Raw genomic sequence first — 16,273 nt, forward strand, 5'->3', positions numbered from 1 at the left:
TATGGAGAGCAAACTTTTTATAACTTACAAGAGTTATGAGTTCTAGAAAGTAGTGCATTTACTGATCAAGTGCCCTTGTTTAAATGTACTTACTTTATTTGGATCACACCTTTCTCGAAAGAAGAAATAAACTCTAAATTATCAGGAAACAATTCAACTGATTTTAGGGGCCTCCTGGGCTTTCAATGCAAATCGCTGAGATCAAAAGCCAGTTTAATAGCCATTATACCTTGGAGCTTTGGCGATATGAGAGTGGGCAGTTTCTTTGTGGCAAAAGAGAGTCATCCCCAGAAACTATTAATATTCTTTGGTCAAAGAAGACTGCCATCAAAGTGGGCTGTAAAGCAAAGCTATTGCTGTTATATCTATCTGCAAATGAAAGGCAACTCTAAAAGAGAAGCAGCCCCAAGGTCCCACCGAGACTTGAACTCGGATCGCTGGATTCAGAGTCCAGAGTGCTAACCATTACACCATGGAACCCACATATTCAGTAGCATGATGCACTTCATTCTGGAAAAACAGAGCACATCAGAGAAAATATGTAATATTCCTATATCATTAGACTCCAGAGGAAGAATTTGATCCAAATGAGACATGAAGCCAATACTTTGCGATTGCACAGCATCCAACAGCAACAGTGCTGCTTCGATATAACATCAGTAAACGGTTACTATAGGTCAGTAAAAATCTTGACTGTGCCCTATATTCTCATTGCCCTTATGAAGCTCTGCTCAACAAGGGTTCCATGGTGTAATGGTTAGCACTTTGAATCCAGCGATCCGAGTTCAAGTCTCGGTGGAACCTCTCTCTTGCTCTAACACACTTTGTCTCCTTGTTGTCTTAAATTATAGGCCAAAGATAGTAATATTCATAAGGTTAGTGGTGTAGGGTATTCATTTTCGCTCTCACTCTCTGGCATAACTTTTCATAAAAATCCACTTTTGTGCCTAGCACCTTAACCTTTATGCATTTTTTTTAAATGTATGAACAGTGAGGTCATTCTGAGTCGATGGGCAGATCTGCATCGGAAACATACATAAAAGATTTGAAATTTTCAAATTTAACTCAATGTTAAGAAACATGCTCAATCTGTGACCCAATGGATTCTCTTCTTACTTGAAGATGCAGCAACAACATTAATAATACCATTTTGGGAAAAGCAGCTCTATTGTATCGCCATTCTCTTTCAAAATTGTTAAAGGGTTAATCCTATGAAAAGCGACCACATTCAGAATCAATGATATTAATCAAGCGTCTTAACAGTCTTTACATGTTTGTAAAATGAAGGTATCAGTTTGAGATGAAAAATAGAACGAAGAACACACTTTTCTTAATTCACAAAAGGCCTGAGGTGTATAAATACTGTTTGTACCGACCAAGGGCCCATTCGTGAATGTACTTACTTTAGTTGGATCATACCTTTCTTCAAAGAAGACATCCACAATAAACGATAAGGGAAAGGTTCGACTGATGGTAAACTCTTACAGAGATTTGAATGCAAATTATTGGATTCAACCTCCAGGGTGCTACCATTACACCATGGGTCTTTCACACCACAGAAAGTGGTGGGTTTCATTGTGGCTAAAGAGCGTCATCCATGGAAAATCTTTCTTTTTTCAAATGCACCCAGGGAATAATGCTATGAAAGTGGGCGACACAGCAGCGTCATTGCTATTAAAACAAGACACTGGGAGGAAAACAAACACAGTAATTCCCAAGGTCCCACCGAGATTTGAACTCGGATCGCTGGATTCAGAGTCCAGAGTGCTAACCATTACACCATGGAACCTACATACTTAGTGACATGATGAACGTCATTGCAGCAAAAAAAGAGCCTTTTAGAGAATGTATGCAATATTCTTTTATCTTATGCCTCCAGAGGAAGAATCCTATCCAAATGAGCTGTAAAGCAAAGAGTTTGCTATTGCGCAACAACCAACTAAACAGTTCCACATTTGCATAATATCCGTGGGCTAGGAATATGAGTTTGTTAAAATGATGCATGAGATCTCGATTCTCATTTCTGTTACAACTCTGTCAGGTTGCACCAGCAAGGGGCCCATGGTGTAATGGTTAGCAAAGAACATTACTGAAGGGCCCCTCGGCCAGCCGAAAGCCAAAATGGAGAGAACGGGCATGAACTGGTTGTGAATGAGCTTCAAAATGCGTTCACAGGTAATTGAACTGGTGATCTCCTCAGTTTATACACCTGGAACTCCTGTCAATAGCAACAGTCGGCAGCTGGGTTGCCAGACATTTCGTCGAAAAAAATTTGTCGACAGGACAATTGGTCGAAACCATTTGGTCGAAAACCAAATGGTCGAATTGCTTTGTTTTTTATTTTCACATTTTTTTTGGGAGGGGGTTTGGGGGGGTCCCCCCAACCCCCTTTTTTTCTAAAAACCCCTTTTTTTCCTAAACTACAACCTAAAAAATATATATATAAATAAATAAAAAAATCGACCATTTGGCTTTCGACCAAATTACGTCGACCAAATGTCTTTCGACCAAATGTCTTTCGACGAAATGTCCGGACAGCGGCAGCTGGTCTGTGTCAGTAATGGCAATTTGATTTTGCCATTTTCACAACTCCCTAATAAATGAACAAAATGTTCCGTTTGTAGGCACAGTTACATGCTATGGTATGTATACCATGCTTAATAACCACCATAGGAGGCTCAGAGCACCATCCGCATTCTTACGTACAAAACATGTAAGGAAATAATCAGATCTTTTGCTCTGCAGGAGTCAGGCTTCTTTAAAGCCTGACAAAGTGGCAGAGTGCCATTGTAAACTGAGGCATGATGAAACCATGCCCAAGAACCCAGGCAGGTTAAACCCTTCCACTCATGCCCCGAATGGCCACGAACGGCCAGGTTCTATAGACAGGGCAGCTGGCATGGATTATGGACACTTTTAACATAGGGTGGTTTTTCAACCTTATCTCCTCTGGGAGCAAAGCGCTGGACAGGGTTTCCTGTACGTTTTTGAGGTTCGCAGGGATCTATGTGTGGATGTTTCTTGGTGTGAAAAGCATGACACCTTTTGGGGTGACACCAGGCTCTTCTGGGAGTTCATTTGCATAATCTCTACTTTCTATTTTATGTGACATGGGCTGCAGTTACATTGTTCTGTTAATAGAGGGCAACACACAGGTCATAGTTCCAAACAGGGGTGCACAGTCTGCTTGCTAGCTTACATTTACAGTTCTATTTGGGATTCACCGCCTTTTCATAAACTGAGTACTCTTCCGGAGTATATCTAACTTATGTAGGTGTTTTGGGGGTGTTACGTGCCTTTGTATGACTGCTGCAAACCACTTGATATTAGACATTGATTGGAAACGACATAAAAAATCCTGACACATATTGTAAGTGGACATAAAATGACCTATATTAGCTAATATAAGTAAACAGACATCACTCCCCCCTCCCCACAAAAAGGGATGTATGCGTACACAAAAAATAAAAATGAAAAACAAGCAATTACTGCAGTTAAAATCTAAAAATGTAAATTCAGTTACATGATCATGACTCGGAAGGGGAAGTTAAAAAGTAAAAAAACACACGGTAGGAGAGAGGTTAGCTTTACATGCCATGAGGGAGGAAGAGGTCTTCCAAGCACTGTTGTGTATGTTGGTCAATCCCTCTGAAACGCAAAAGGGATGTGCACATAGAAATCAAAGCAGAGTCATCCAGAGAGACTATTTAATTCTTTTTTTTTCAAATTCTCAAAAGGAAGCTGCTATCAAATTGAACTATTCATCACAGCCACTGCTAGGAATTCTATGTGCATAAAATGACAATACACCCAAAGGAAAACAAAATATAGCTATAACATGTCAGATTACTAAATTCAGAGTCCAGCCTACTAACCATTAGACCATGGAACCTAAATACTTCCGCAAATGCTGAACTTCATTATGCCAAAACAGAGGCAGTCAGAAACAATATTTAATATTGCTTAATCATATGCCTCAAGAGGAAGAATTTGATCTACATGCTCTATAAAGCACAGAGATTGCTATAGCACAACGTCAATCGACAACATCGCTGTGTTTGTATGATATCAGTCAATTGGGACTATGAATCTGTAAAAATTGTAAATGTGCTCTATATTGCCATTTCTGATTCAACGCTCTCTGGTGCATCTTGAAAGGGTTCCATGGTGTAATGGTTAGCACTTTGGACTTTGAATCCAACGATCCGAGTTCAAGTCTCGGTGGGACCGTTATCTTGCTCTTACACTCCATTTTCTAATTTCTCAAATTACAATTCAACAGAGTTAATATTCAGAAGTTCAGTCGACTCTCTCTGCACGACATTACATTTAAATGCACTTTGGTGCCTGATACCAATACAGTGATGCAACTACATATCGTTAATGTACAATCCCTAAGGTCAATCAGAGTGGGCACCCAGATATCTCTCAGAAACATTTTCCACAGATGAATAACGTCCAACCTTAACTCTATGAAAAGAAAAATGTACACACTATGTGCAGTAGATTCTCTGCTCACTGGAACATGCAGAAACAACATTGATGTGAAAAGATTGGAAAAAGCCCTATTTTATTAACATTAAAAAATGTTATACAATTATTTTGGTGAATCATATTCACTTTCACAATCATTCCTATGTTTCAAGCAATTTGATGGTCTTATTAAATGTGTAAAAAATGTAATTCTTTGAGTTGACAAACTGTATGGAGAGCAAACTTTTTATAACTTACAAGAGTTATGAGTTCTAGAAAGTAGTGCATGTACTGATCAAGTGCCCTTGTTTAAATGTACTTACTTTATTTGGATCACACCTTTCTCGAAAGAAGAAATAAACTCTAAATTATCAGGAAACAATTCAACTGATTTTAGGGGCCTCCTGGGCTTTCAATGCAAATCGCTGAGATCAAAAGCGAGTTTAATAGCCATTATACCTTGGAGCTTTGGAGATATGAGAGTGGGCAGTTTCTTTGTGGCAAAAGAGAGTCATCCCCAGAAACTATTAATATTCTTTGGTCAAAGAAGACTGCCATCAAAGTGGGCTGTAAAGCAAAGCTATTGCTGTTATATCTATCTGCAAATGAAAGGCAACTCTAAAAGAGAAGCAGCCCCAAGGTCCCACCGAGACTTGAACTCGGATCGCTGGATTCAGAGTCCAGAGTGCTAACCATTACACCATGGAACCCACATATTCAGTAGCATGATGCACTTCATTCTGGAAAAATAGAGCACATCAGAGAAAATATGTAATATTCCTATATCATTAGACTCCAGAGGAAGAATTTGATCCAAATGAGACATGAAGCCAATACTTTGCGATTGCACAGCATCCAACAGCAACAGTGCTGCTTCGATATAATATCAGTAAACGGTTACTATAGGTCAGTAAAAATCTTGACTGTGCCCTATATTCTCATTGCCCTTATGAAGCTCTGCTCAACAAGGGTTCCATGGTGTAATGGTTAGCACTTTGGACTTTGAATCCAGCGATCCGAGTTCAAGTCTCGGTGGAACCTCTCTCTTGCTCTAACACACTTTGTCTCCTTGTTGTCTTAAATTATAGGCCAAAGAGAGTAATATTCATAAGGTTAGTGGTGTAGGGTATTCATTTTCGCTCTCACTCTGTGGCATAACTTTTCATAAAAATCCACTTTTGTGCCTAGCACCTTAACCTTTATGCATTTTTTTTAAATGTATGAACAGTGAGGTCATTCTGAGTCGATGGGCAGATCTGCATCGGAAACATACATAAAAGATTTGAAATTTTCAAACTTAACTCAATGTTAAGAAACATGCTCAATCTGTGACCCAATGGATTCTCTTTTTACTTGAAGATGCAGCAACAACATTAATAATACCATTTTGGGAAAAGCAGCTCTATTGTATCGCCATTCTCTTTCAAAATTGTTAAAGGGTTAATCCTATGAAAAGCGACCACATTCAGAATCAATGATATTAATCAAGAGTCTTAACAGTCTTTACATGTTTGTAAAATGAAGGTATCAGTTTGAGATGAAAAATAGAACGAAGAACACACTTTTCTTAATTCACAAAAGGCCTGAGGTGTATAAATACTGTTTGTACCGACCAAGGGCCCATTTGTGAATGTACTTACTTTAGTTGGATCATACCTTTCTTCAAAGAAGACATCCACAATAAACGATAAGGGAAAGGTTCGACTGATGGTAAACTCTTACAGAGATTTGAATGCAAATTATTGGATTCAACCTCCAGGGTGCTACCATTACACCATGGGTCTTTCACACCACAGAAAGTGGTGGGTTTCATTGTGGCTAAAGAGCGTCATCCATGGAAAATCTTTCTTTTTTCAAATGCACCCAGGGAATAATGCTATGAAAGTGGGCGACACAGCAGCGTCATTGCTATTAAAACAAGACACTGAGAGGAAAACAAACACAGTAATTCCCAAGGTCCCACCGAGATTTGAACTCGGATCGCTGGATTCAGAGTCCAGAGTGCTAACCATTACACCATGGAACCTACATACTTAGTGACATGATGAACGTCATTGCAGCAAAAAAAGAGCCTTTTAGAGAATGTATGCAATATTCTTTTATCTTATGCCTCCAGAGGAAGAATCCTATCCAAATGAGCTGTAAAGCAAAGAGTTTGCTATTGCGCAACAACCAACTAAACAGTTCCACATTTGCATAATATCCGTGGGCTAGGAATATGAGTTTGTTAAAATGATGCATGAGATCTCGATTCTCATTTCTGTTACAACTCTGTCAGGTTGCACCAGCAAGGGGCCCATGGTGTAATGGTTAGCAAAGAACATTACTGAAGGGCCCCTCGGCCAGCCAGAAAGCCAAAATGGAGAGAACGGGCATGAACTGGTTGTGAATGAGCTTCAAAATGCGTTCACAGGTAATTGAACTGGTGATCTCCTCAGTTTATACACCTGGAACTCCTGTCAATAGCAACAGTCGGCAGCTGGGTTGCCAGACATTTCGTCGAAAAAAATTTGTCGACAGGACAATTGGTCGAAACCATTTGGTCGAAAACCAAATGGTCGAATTGCTTTGTTTTTTATTTTAAAATTTCTTTTGGGGGGGGGGGTTTGGGGGGGTCCCCCCAACCCCCTTTTTTTCTAAAAACCCCTTTTTTTCCCTAAACTACAACCTAAAAAATATATATATAAATAAATTAAAAAATCGACCATTTGGCTTTCGACCAAATTACGTCGACCAAATGTCTTTCGACGAAATGTCTTTCGACGAAATGTCCGGACAGCGGCAACTGGTCTGTGTCAGTAATGGCAATTTGATTTTGCCATTTTCACAACTCCCTAATAAATGAACAAAATGTTCCATTTGTAGGCACAGTTACATGCTATGGTATGTATACCATGCTTAATAACCACCATAGGAGGCTCAGAGCACCATCCGCATTCTTACATACAAAACATGTAAGGAAATAATCAGATCTTTTGCTCTGCAGGAGTCAGGCTTCTTTAAAGCCTGACAAAGTGGCAGAGTGCCATTGTAAACTGAGGCATGATGAAACCATGCCCAAGAACCCAGGCAGGTTAAACCCTTCCACTCATGCCCCGAATGGCCACGAACGGCCAGGTTCTATAGACATGGCAGCTGGCATGGATTATGGACACTTTTAACATAGGGTGGTTTTTCAACCTTATCTCCTCTGGGAGCAAAGCGCTGGACAGGGTTTCCTGTACGTTTTTGAGGTTCACAGGGATCTATGTGTGGATGTTTCTTGGTGTGAAAAGCATGACACCTTTTGGGGTGACACCAGGCTCTTCTGGGAGTTAATTTGCATAATCTCTACTTTCTATTTTATGTGACATGGGCTGCAGTTACATTGTTCTGTTAATAGAGGGCAACACACAGGTCATAGTTCCAAACAGGGGTGCACAGTCTGCTTGCTAGCTTACATTTACAGTTCTATTTGGGATTCACCGCCTTTTCATAAACTGAGTACTCTTCCGGAGTATTTCTAACTTATGTAGGTGTTTTGGGGGTGTTACGTGCCTTTGTATGACTGCTGCAAACCACTTGATATTAGACATTGATTGGAAACGACATAAAAAATCCTGACACATATTGTAAGCGGACATAAAATGACCTATATTAGCTAATATAAGTAAACAGACATCACTCCCCCCTCCCCACAAAAAGGGATGTATGCGTACACAAAAAATAAAAATGAAAAACAAGCAACTACTGCAGTTAAAATCTAAAAATGTAAATTCAGTTACATGATCATGACTCGGAAGGGGAAGTTAAAAAGTAAAAAAACACACGGTAGGAGAGAGGTTAGCTTTACATGCCATGAGGGAGGAAGAGGTCTTCCAAGCACTGTTGTGTATGTTGGTCAATCCCTCTGAAACGCAAAAGGGATGTGCACATAGAAATCAAAGCAGAGTCATCCAGAGAGACTATTTAATTCTTTTTTTTTCAAATTCTCAAAAGGAAGCTGCTATCAAATTGAACTATTCATCACAGCCACTGCTAGGAAATCTATGTGCATAAAATGACAATACACCCAAAGGAAAACAAAATATAGCTATAACATGTCAGATTACTAAATTCAGAGTCCAGCCTACTAACCATTAGACCATGGAACCTAAATACTTCCGCAAATGCTGAACTTCATTATGCCAAAACAGAGGCAGTCAGAAACAATATTTAATATTGCTTAATCATATGCCTCAAGAGGAAGAATTTGATCTACATGCTCTATAAAGCACAGAGATTGCTATAGCACAACGTCAATCGACAACATCGCTGTGTTTGTATGATATCAGTCAATTGGGACTATGAATCTGTAAAAATTGTAAATGTGCTCTATATTGCCATTTCTGATTCAACGCTCTCAGGTGCATCTTGCAAGGGTTCCATGGTGTAATGGTTAGCACTTAGGACTTTGAATCCAACGATCCGAGTTCAAGTCTCGGTGGGACCGTTATCTTGCTCTTACACTCCATTTTCTAATTTCTCAAATTACAATTCAACAGAGTTAATATTCAGAAGTTCAGTCGACTCTCTCTGCACGACATTACATTTAAATGCACTTTGGTGCCTGATACCAATACAGTGATGCAACTACATATCGTTAATGTACAATCCCTAAGGTCAATCAGAGTGGGCACCCAGATATCTCTCAGAAACATTTTCCACAGATGAATAATGTCCAACCTTAACTCTATGAAAAGAAAAATGTACACACTATGTGCAGTAGATTCTCTGCTCACTGGAACATGCAGAAACAACATTGATGTGAAAAGATTGGAAAAAGCCCTATTTTATTAACATTAAAAAATGTTATACAATTATTTTGGTGAATCATATTCACTTTCACAATCATTCCTATGTTTCAAGCAATTTGATGGTCTTATTAAATGTGTAAAAAATGTAATTCTTTGAGTTGACAAACTGTATGGAGAGCAAACTTTTTATAACTTACAAGAGTTATGAGTTCTAGAAAGTAGTGCATTTACTGATCAAGTGCCCTTGTTTAAATGTACTTACTTTATTTGGATCACACCTTTCTCGAAAGAAGAAATAAACTCTAAATTATCAGGAAACAATTCAACTGATTTTAGGGGCCTCCTGGGCTTTCAATGCAAATCGCTGAGATCAAAAGCCAGTTTAATAGCCATTATACCTTGGAGCTTTGGCGATATGAGAGTGGGCAGTTTCTTTGTGGCAAAAGAGAGTCATCCCCAGAAACTATTAATATTCTTTGGTCAAAGAAGACTGCCATCAAAGTGGGCTGTAAAGCAAAGCTATTGCTGTTATATCTATCTGCAAATGAAAGGCAACTCTAAAAGAGAAGCAGCCCCAAGGTCCCACCGAGACTTGAACTGGGATCGCTGGATTCAGAGTCCAGAGTGCTAACCATTACACCATGGAACCCACATATTCAGTAGCATGATGCACTTCATTCTGGAAAAACAGAGCACATCAGAGAAAATATGTAATATTCCTATATCATTAGACTCCAGAGGAAGAATTTGATCCAAATGAGACATGAAGCCAATACTTTGCGATTGCACAGCATCCAACAGCAACAGTGCTGCTTCGATATAACATCAGTAAACGGTTACTATAGGTCAGTAAAAATCTTGACTGTGCCCTATATTCTCATTGCCCTTATGAAGCTCTGCTCAACAAGGGTTCCATGGTGTAATGGTTAGCACTTTGAATCCAGCGATCCGAGTTCAAGTCTCGGTGGAACCTCTCTCTTGCTCTAACACACTTTGTCTCCTTGTTGTCTTAAATTATAGGCCAAAGATAGTAATATTCATAAGGTTAGTGGTGTAGGGTATTCATTTTCGCTCTCACTCTCTGGCATAACTTTTCATAAAAATCCACTTTTGTGCCTAGCACCTTAACCTTTATGCATTTTTTTTAAATGTATGAACAGTGAGGTCATTCTGAGTCGATGGGCAGATCTGCATCGGAAACATACATAAAAGATTTGAAATTTTCAAACTTAACTCAATGTTAAGAAACATGCTCAATCTGTGACCCAATGGATTCTCTTCTTACTTGAAGATGCAGCAACAACATTAATAATACCATTTTGGGAAAAGCAGCTCTATTGTATCGCCATTCTCTTTCAAAATTGTTAAAGGGTTAATCCTATGAAAAGCGACCACATTCAGAATCAATGATATTAATCAAGCGTCTTAACAGTCTTTACATGTTTGTAAAATGAAGGTATCAGTTTGAGATGAAAAATAGAACGAAGAACACACTTTTCTTAATTCACAAAAGGCCTGAGGTGTATAAATACTGTTTGTACCGACCAAGGGCCCATTCGTGAATGTACTTACTTTAGTTGGATCATACCTTTCTTCAAAGAAGACATCCACAATAAACGATAAGGGAAAGGTTCGACTGATGGTAAACTCTTACAGAGATTTGAATGCAAATTATTGGATTCAACCTCCAGGGTGCTACCATTACACCATGGGTCTTTCACACCACAGAAAGTGGTGGGTTTCATTGTGGCTAAAGAGCGTCATCCATGGAAAATCTTTCTTTTTTCAAATGCACCCAGGGAATAATGCTATGAAAGTGGGCGACACAGCAGCGTCATTGCTATTAAAACAAGACACTGGGAGGAAAACAAACACAGTAATTCCCAAGGTCCCACCGAGATTTGAACTCGGATCGCTGGATTCAGAGTCCAGAGTGCTAACCATTACACCATGGAACCTACATACTTAGTGACATGATGAACGTCATTGCAGCAAAAAAAGAGCCTTTTAGAGAATGTATGCAATATTCTTTTATCTTATGCCTCCAGAGGAAGAATCCTATCCAAATGAGCTGTAAAGCAAAGAGTTTGCTATTGCGCAACAACCAACTAAACAGTTCCACATTTGCATAATATCCGTGGGCTAGGAATATGAGTTTGTTAAAATGATGCATGAGATCTCGATTCTCATTTCTGTTACAACTCTGTCAGGTTGCACCAGCAAGGGGCCCATGGTGTAATGGTTAGCAAAGAACATTACTGAAGGGCCCCTCGGCCAGCCGAAAGCCAAAATGGAGAGAACGGGCATGAACTGGTTGTGAATGAGCTTCAAAATGCGTTCACAGGTAATTGAACTGGTGATCTCCTCAGTTTATACACCTGGAACTCCTGTCAATAGCAACAGTCGGCAGCTGGGTTGCCAGACATTTCGTCGAAAAAAATTTGTCGACAGGACAATTGGTCGAAACCATTTGGTCGAAAACCAAATGGTCGAATTGCTTTGTTTTTTATTTTCACATTTTTTTTGGGAGGGGGTTTGGGGGGGTCCCCCCAACCCCCTTTTTTTCTAAAAACCCCTTTTTTTCCCTAAACTACAACCTAAAAAATATATATATAAATAAATAAAAAAATCGACCATTTGGCTTTCGACCAAATTACGTCGACCAAATGTCTTTCGACCAAATGTCTTTCGACGAAATGTCCGGACAGCGGCAGCTGGTCTGTGTCAGTAATGGCAATTTGATTTTGCCATTTTCACAACTCCCTAATAAATGAACAAAATGTTCCGTTTGTAGGCACAGTTACATGCTATGGTATGTATACCATGCTTAATAACCACCATAGGAGGCTCAGAGCACCATCCGCATTCTTACGTACAAAACATGTAAGGAAATAATCAGATCTTTTGCTCTGCAGGAGTCAGGCTTCTTTAAAGCCTGACAAAGTGGCAGAGTGCCATTGTAAACTGAGGCATGATGAAACCATGCCCAAGAACCCAGGCAGGTTAAACCCTTCCACTCATGCCCCGAATGGCCACGAACGGCCAGGTTCTATAGACAGGGCAGCTGGCATGGATTATGGACACTTTTAACATAGGGTGGTTTTTCAACCTTATCTCCTCTGGGAGCAAAGCGCTGGACAGGGTTTCCTGTACGTTTTTGAGGTTCGCAGGGATCTATGTGTGGATGTTTCTTGGTGTGAAAAGCATGACACCTTTTGGGGTGACACCAGGCTCTTCTGGGAGTTCATTTGCATAATCTCTACTTTCTATTTTATGTGACATGGGCTGCAGTTACATTGTTCTGTTAATAGAGGGCAACACACAGGTCATAGTTCCAAACAGGGGTGCACAGTCTGCTTGCTAGCTTACATTTACAGTTCTATTTGGGATTCACCGCCTTTTCATAAACTGAGTACTCTTCCGGAGTATATCTAACTTATGTAGGTGTTTTGGGGGTGTTACGTGCCTTTGTATGACTGCTGCAAACCACTTGATATTAGACATTGATTGGAAACGACATAAAAAATCCTGACACATATTGTAAGTGGACATAAAATGACCTATATTAGCTAATATAAGTAAACAGACATCACTCCCCCCTCCCCACAAAAAGGGATGTATGCGTACACAAAAAATAAAAATGAAAAACAAGCAATTACTGCAGTTAAAATCTAAAAATGTAAATTCAGTTACATGATCATGACTCGGAAGGGGAAGTTAAAAAGTAAAAAAACACACGGTAGGAGAGAGGTTAGCTTTACATGCCATGAGGGAGGAAGAGGTCTTCCAAGCACTGTTGTGTATGTTGGTCAATCCCTCTGAAACGCAAAAGGGATGTGCACATAGAAATCAAAGCAGAGTCATCCAGAGAGACTATTTAATTCTTTTTTTTTCAAATTCTCAAAAGGAAGCTGCTATCAAATTGAACTATTCATCACAGCCACTGCTAGGAATTCTATGTGCATAAAATGACAATACACCCAAAGGAAAACAAAATATAGCTATAACATGTCAGATTACTAAATTCAGAGTCCAGCCTACTAACCATTAGACCATGGAACCTAAATACTTCCGCAAATGCTGAACTTCATTATGCCAAAACAGAGGCAGTCAGAAACAATATTTAATATTGCTTAATCATATGCCTCAAGAGGAAGAATTTGATCTACATGCTCTATAAAGCACAGAGATTGCTATAGCACAACGTCAATCGACAACATCGCTGTGTTTGTATGATATCAGTCAATTGGGACTATGAATCTGTAAAAATTGTAAATGTGCTCTATATTGCCATTTCTGATTCAACGCTCTCTGGTGCATCTTGAAAGGGTTCCATGGTGTAATGGTTAGCACTTTGGACTTTGAATCCAACGATCCGAGTTCAAGTCTCGGTGGGACCGTTATCTTGCTCTTACACTCCATTTTCTAATTTCTCAAATTACAATTCAACAGAGTTAATATTCAGAAGTTCAGTCGACTCTCTCTGCACGACATTACATTTAAATGCACTTTGGTGCCTGATACCAATACAGTGATGCAACTACATATCGTTAATGTACAATCCCTAAGGTCAATCAGAGTGGGCACCCAGATATCTCTCAGAAACATTTTCCACAGATGAATAACGTCCAACCTTAACTCTATGAAAAGAAAAATGTACACACTATGTGCAGTAGATTCTCTGCTCACTGGAACATGCAGAAACAACATTGATGTGAAAAGATTGGAAAAAGCCCTATTTTATTAACATTAAAAAATGTTATACAATTATTTTGGTGAATCATATTCACTTTCACAATCATTCCTATGTTTCAAGCAATTTGATGGTCTTATTAAATGTGTAAAAAATGTAATTCTTTGAGTTGACAAACTGTATGGAGAGCAAACTTTTTATAACTTACAAGAGTTATGAGTTCTAGAAAGTAGTGCATGTACTGATCAAGTGCCCTTGTTTAAATGTACTTACTTTATTTGGATCACACCTTTCTCGAAAGAAGAAATAAACTCTAAATTATCAGGAAACAATTCAACTGATTTTAGGGGCCTCCTGGGCTTTCAATGCAAATCGCTGAGATCAAAAGCGAGTTTAATAGCCATTATACCTTGGAGCTTTGGAGATATGAGAGTGGGCAGTTTCTTTGTGGCAAAAGAGAGTCATCCCCAGAAACTATTAATATTCTTTGGTCAAAGAAGACTGCCATCAAAGTGGGCTGTAAAGCAAAGCTATTGCTGTTATATCTATCTGCAAATGAAAGGCAACTCTAAAAGAGAAGCAGCCCCAAGGTCCCACCGAGACTTGAACTCGGATCGCTGGATTCAGAGTCCAGAGTGCTAACCATTACACCATGGAACCCACATATTCAGTAGCATGATGCACTTCATTCTGGAAAAATAGAGCACATCAGAGAAAATATGTAATATTCCTATATCATTAGACTCCAGAGGAAGAATTTGATCCAAATGAGACATGAAGCCAATACTTTGCGATTGCACAGCATCCAACAGCAACAGTGCTGCTTCGATATAATATCAGTAAACGGTTACTATAGGTCAGTAAAAATCTTGACTGTGCCCTATATTCTCATTGCCCTTATGAAGCTCTGCTCAACAAGGGTTCCATGGTGTAATGGTTAGCACTTTGGACTTTGAATCCAGCGATCCGAGTTCAAGTCTCGGTGGAACCTCTCTCTTGCTCTAACACACTTTGTCTCCTTGTTGTCTTAAATTATAGGCCAAAGAGAGTAATATTCATAAGGTTAGTGGTGTAGGGTATTCATTTTCGCTCTCACTCTGTGGCATAACTTTTCATAAAAATCCACTTTTGTGCCTAGCACCTTAACCTTTATGCATTTTTTTTAAATGTATGAACAGTGAGGTCATTCTGAGTCGATGGGCAGATCTGCATCGGAAACATACATAAAAGATTTGAAATTTTCAAACTTAACTCAATGTTAAGAAACATGCTCAATCTGTGACCCAATGGATTCTCTTTTTACTTGAAGATGCAGCAACAACATTAATAATACCATTTTGGGAAAAGCAGCTCTATTGTATCGCCATTCTCTTTCAAAATTGTTAAAGGGTTAATCCTATGAAAAGCGACCACATTCAGAATCAATGATATTAATCAAGAGTCTTAACAGTCTTTACATGTTTGTAAAATGAAGGTATCAGTTTGAGATGAAAAATAGAACGAAGAACACACTTTTCTTAATTCACAAAAGGCCTGAGGTGTATAAATACTGTTTGTACCGACCAAGGGCCCATTTGTGAATGTACTTACTTTAGTTGGATCATACCTTTCTTCAAAGAAGACATCCACAATAAACGATAAGGGAAAGGTTCGACTGATGGTAAACTCTTACAGAGATTTGAATGCAAATTATTGGATTCAACCTCCAGGGTGCTACCATTACACCATGGGTCTTTCACACCACAGAAAGTGGTGGGTTTCATTGTGGCTAAAGAGCGTCATCCATGGAAAATCTTTCTTTTTTCAAATGCACCCAGGGAATAATGCTATGAAAGTGGGCGACACAGCAGCGTCATTGCTATTAAAACAAGACACTGAGAGGAAAACAAACACAGTAATTCCCAAGGTCCCACCGAGATTTGAACTCGGATCGCTGGATTCAGAGTCCAGAGTGCTAACCATTACACCATGGAACCTACATACTTAGTGACATGATGAACGTCATTGCAGCAAAAAAAGAGCCTTTTAGAGAATGTATGCAATATTCTTTTATCTTATGCCTCCAGAGGAAGAATCCTATCCAAATGAGCTGTAAAGCAAAGAGTTTGCTATTGCGCAACAACCAACTAAACAGTTCCACATTTGCATAATATCCGTGGGCTAGGAATATGAGTTTGTTAAAATGATGCATGAGATCTCGATTCTCATTTCTGTTACAACTCTGTCAGGTTGCACCAGCAAGGGGCCCATGGTGTAATGGTTAGCAAAGAACATTACTGAAGGGCCCCTCGGCCAGCCAGAAAGCCAAAATGGAGAGAACGGGCATGAACTG

At 39.3% G+C, this 16,273-nt stretch overlaps 13 non-coding genes across 13 annotated transcripts; 5 read left to right on the forward strand and 8 right to left on the reverse strand.

The window, feature by feature from the left end:
• Positions 1 to 408: 408 nt before the first annotated feature.
• TRNAQ-CUG (transfer RNA glutamine (anticodon CUG)) lies at positions 409 to 480 on the reverse strand. Its single transcript has one exon. It is a non-coding gene; the product is annotated as a tRNA-Gln (tRNA).
• A 1,237-nt stretch (positions 481 to 1,717) lies between these two features.
• Positions 1,718 to 1,789, reverse strand: TRNAQ-CUG (transfer RNA glutamine (anticodon CUG)). Its single transcript has one exon. It is a non-coding gene; the product is annotated as a tRNA-Gln (tRNA).
• Positions 1,790 to 4,158: 2,369 nt separating this feature from the next.
• Positions 4,159 to 4,230, forward strand: TRNAQ-UUG (transfer RNA glutamine (anticodon UUG)). Its single transcript has one exon. It is a non-coding gene; the product is annotated as a tRNA-Gln (tRNA).
• An 881-nt stretch (positions 4,231 to 5,111) lies between these two features.
• Positions 5,112 to 5,183, reverse strand: TRNAQ-CUG (transfer RNA glutamine (anticodon CUG)). Its single transcript has one exon. It is a non-coding gene; the product is annotated as a tRNA-Gln (tRNA).
• Positions 5,184 to 5,442: 259 nt separating this feature from the next.
• Positions 5,443 to 5,514, forward strand: TRNAQ-UUG (transfer RNA glutamine (anticodon UUG)). Its single transcript has one exon. It is a non-coding gene; the product is annotated as a tRNA-Gln (tRNA).
• Positions 5,515 to 6,427: 913 nt separating this feature from the next.
• TRNAQ-CUG (transfer RNA glutamine (anticodon CUG)) lies at positions 6,428 to 6,499 on the reverse strand. The gene has a single exon. It is a non-coding gene; the product is annotated as a tRNA-Gln (tRNA).
• A 2,373-nt stretch (positions 6,500 to 8,872) lies between these two features.
• On the forward strand, positions 8,873 to 8,944 carry TRNAQ-UUG (transfer RNA glutamine (anticodon UUG)). The gene has a single exon. It is a non-coding gene; the product is annotated as a tRNA-Gln (tRNA).
• Positions 8,945 to 9,825: 881 nt separating this feature from the next.
• Positions 9,826 to 9,897, reverse strand: TRNAQ-CUG (transfer RNA glutamine (anticodon CUG)). The gene has a single exon. It is a non-coding gene; the product is annotated as a tRNA-Gln (tRNA).
• A 1,237-nt stretch (positions 9,898 to 11,134) lies between these two features.
• On the reverse strand, positions 11,135 to 11,206 carry TRNAQ-CUG (transfer RNA glutamine (anticodon CUG)). The gene has a single exon. It is a non-coding gene; the product is annotated as a tRNA-Gln (tRNA).
• A 2,370-nt stretch (positions 11,207 to 13,576) lies between these two features.
• On the forward strand, positions 13,577 to 13,648 carry TRNAQ-UUG (transfer RNA glutamine (anticodon UUG)). Its single transcript has one exon. It is a non-coding gene; the product is annotated as a tRNA-Gln (tRNA).
• An 881-nt stretch (positions 13,649 to 14,529) lies between these two features.
• On the reverse strand, positions 14,530 to 14,601 carry TRNAQ-CUG (transfer RNA glutamine (anticodon CUG)). Its single transcript has one exon. It is a non-coding gene; the product is annotated as a tRNA-Gln (tRNA).
• Positions 14,602 to 14,860: 259 nt separating this feature from the next.
• On the forward strand, positions 14,861 to 14,932 carry TRNAQ-UUG (transfer RNA glutamine (anticodon UUG)). Its single transcript has one exon. It is a non-coding gene; the product is annotated as a tRNA-Gln (tRNA).
• A 913-nt stretch (positions 14,933 to 15,845) lies between these two features.
• Positions 15,846 to 15,917, reverse strand: TRNAQ-CUG (transfer RNA glutamine (anticodon CUG)). Its single transcript has one exon. It is a non-coding gene; the product is annotated as a tRNA-Gln (tRNA).
• Between the last annotated feature and the right edge of the window lie 356 nt (positions 15,918 to 16,273).

This window comes from Ambystoma mexicanum, chromosome 5p (assembly GCF_040938575.1).
Source record: "Ambystoma mexicanum isolate Mex_15411 chromosome 5p, UKY_AmexF1_1, whole genome shotgun sequence".
Taxonomy (NCBI): domain Eukaryota; kingdom Metazoa; phylum Chordata; class Amphibia; order Caudata; family Ambystomatidae; genus Ambystoma; species Ambystoma mexicanum.